A 2,864-nucleotide genomic window follows, 5' to 3' on the forward strand; every position below is an offset into this window, starting at 1 on the left:
AAGAGTGAAAAACAGCCAAAGGAGGTGATTCAGAGAGCTACTCTGCTTACAAGGCATATCTTTACTTCTTAAAATAAAGAGGACAGCTCTGATTCTAGTGTATGAGTGGGAAGAGAAGACAGGAGGTGAATGGCGACAAGGAGGGCAGAAATTGAAATGACAAGGAGGCAAAAAGGTTTTAAAAAATTGCAGTTGTATCTGTCAGGACATTTTCTAGTGTCTCCAAGATGGCACAGCAAAAAAATCATTCAGTTGTCACTGTCATCTAGGTTTGATATAAAGGTCCTATACAGAAAAGCATGCAACATGTCTCTCCCAGGAAACTGATCCTGAAGTCTTAGTGCCCAAGTGAATAATCTGTGTGCTTTAACCCATACTTTTTCTAATTACACACCTGTATTTGTTGTCACCTCTTAGTACAACATGGAGCACTTGGTGTCTACACTTTTCAAATGTGTGTATTTCCCTCTCTTACCTTGTACTGTAGCTGATGAAATATTTTAACCCCTGCCTTGCCAGTTTTTCTGCACTACTTACGATTTGTCACATCCTTGAAGCTTCTCTGCACCTCCTTTTCAAACTGATGACAATCTCTAGAAATTTATCAGGCCACATTGTCCACGGATGCCATCCAGGTATTGACTAGCTGCTTGGATGAATCAAGGCAGGAGGAAGAGAAGTGTGAAGCTTCTCCAGGGTGGTGGCTGTGATGTTTGCTTCAGTGTCTTACCTAAAGGCAGGGAAGTGCTGTGTGGAGAGAAGAGTCAACATTACTCTTTGCTGACTGCTGTACAAAAAGAAACAGAAATTCAAATAAAAGCAATATCTAAAAAACAGCAGAGCAAACACTCCCTCCAAGTCTACCTTTTATAAAACTATCAAGTTTGTCTGTAAGTTAAAGTTTTAATGACAATCTATGCAGCAGAGTGTTTGGGCATGTGTTAGCCTTCTGGGTATGCTTACAGCTCTTGCTAAGGTGCCTTTATCTCTAAGCAGGAATTAAGTAAAGCTTAAAGTGTTTCTCTTAATCAGAACCTCAGCATATTCTGGAAGGTCTGTGTGAAGACTTTGTTGTCTTGTCATAGTTTACCTCAGCCCCCCTATTTCTTGGCATTGCTTTTTTCCAGAAAAAAAAACAATCCTTTTTGTCTAACTACTGCAAAATCATTTTGATCAGATAAGCTGATAGAAACTGGGTATAATAATATATAGATATAATCTTATGTCTATATAATATTTCACAAAGGCAATAGTTATCCATCTATATGGAATTTTCTGCTCTCAGTGGAAGTGCTAATTGACATTTCCTTGTTGCTGCTGCATTATCAGCAGTCTGCAAGAACAGAAACAATCTCCTCATGTGGATTTGCTGCAGAGAGCAGCAGGCTGCAGGATGAGGACACTGCCCAGTTTGCTTTATTTTCCTTTTATTACAGACTATGTATTAGTCATGGAATAGGTCCTGAAGGAGGTAAGCATTTCCACTGTGAAGAGTTCAGTTAAAGCCCAGTGTTTTAATTAGAGACTTACTCTACTGGCCTGTGACATAAGGGCAGAGGAACTGCTAGGTTGGCAACCTGTAGTTCAGCAACTACTCCAGTCACTGGCCTTACAGAAACCCTTACTCTAAATCAACCCAGAGTAAGAGGGGAAGGAGCTCAGCATGCAGGCAGAAAAGAAGACACATAGACAGCTACTGGAGATATCACAATGGAAGTTCCTACCACAGCTTATATTGTTATTTGCCTGCATCTCAGGTTTAATACTAAAATTCAAGCAGTTCTTTCTCAAATAAAGACATGAAACAAATTTTGAATCATGTACACCACAGAAGGAAGAAGACCACTGCTGTAGCTACTGAAGACTGCAGATGTGAGAGCATGGGCTCTCTGGGAGAAACATCATCTTTTCTAATCTCAAAGGACTAAAGCAGTGATTTGACCACAGCCTCAAGTACCTAAAATTGGAGAATATTTATTACGGCTCTAGATTAAAATGGAAGGATGTTTCAGAGTATGTAACAGCTACAAGTGAAGACAGATAGAAATAGCACAACTTACGTTAGGGGGGATTCCCATTGTAACAAGTTCAAAAGCACAGTGCACTCCTTATGACTGAAAATCTTTCACAAACCAAAAGCTTGGAAAGACTAAAATACAGACATTAATCTCAAATAAATAAACTAACAAATATCTTTATGCAGAAATCAGAGTAAGATCCTGACATTCTGTGTCCAATGGTCCATGGCATGTCAGAGAGTGCAATCCTGATGACTATTTTTGTCTTTCTCTCTCTTTGAGGTGTGCTTTAGCCAAATCATTCAATGAACAAGATTTACAAGTATAGTATTTCTGAAATATTGAATTACTTTTGTCTAGATTTCAAGCCCTTGACTTAAGGACATGGTTTGCTGAGGTGTATTTGCCCAGTATGAAACAGATGTCTTGTACTTTGAAGATACTCTTTTTTAGCACAAAGGCAGTAATTTAAAAACATGGGGCCAGCTTTATGGTTCTGACTGTTTTATCTCTCTCTCTTGCACCAGTAACCTCCCTTTAATTGTCTCCAAATCTTCAGTTTTAAATCCACTTTACTAAAATGTTTTTAACCTTTTGAGATCGACAGGACACATTTACTGACACACTACATTATATTTTGATAGACAAAAAACTTTTCAAATTCTAAGATGTCTTCTAACATTATTTTGGAAAACCAGTTCTTAAATATTATTTGACCTAGAAAGACTCAGAAATACAAAATATCCTGCTTGCATTTCTTGTTAAATCAGCCTCTGTATTATCTGGAAGGCTGGACATGAAGAGTTATGGACTCCAAGTTAGGTATTTCTACAAAATGCAGTGCTA

This window comes from Chaetura pelagica, unplaced genomic scaffold (genome assembly GCF_000747805.2).
Source record: "Chaetura pelagica isolate M959 unplaced genomic scaffold, ChaPel_1.0 scaffold46, whole genome shotgun sequence".
Taxonomy (NCBI): Eukaryota; Metazoa; Chordata; class Aves; order Apodiformes; family Apodidae; genus Chaetura; species Chaetura pelagica.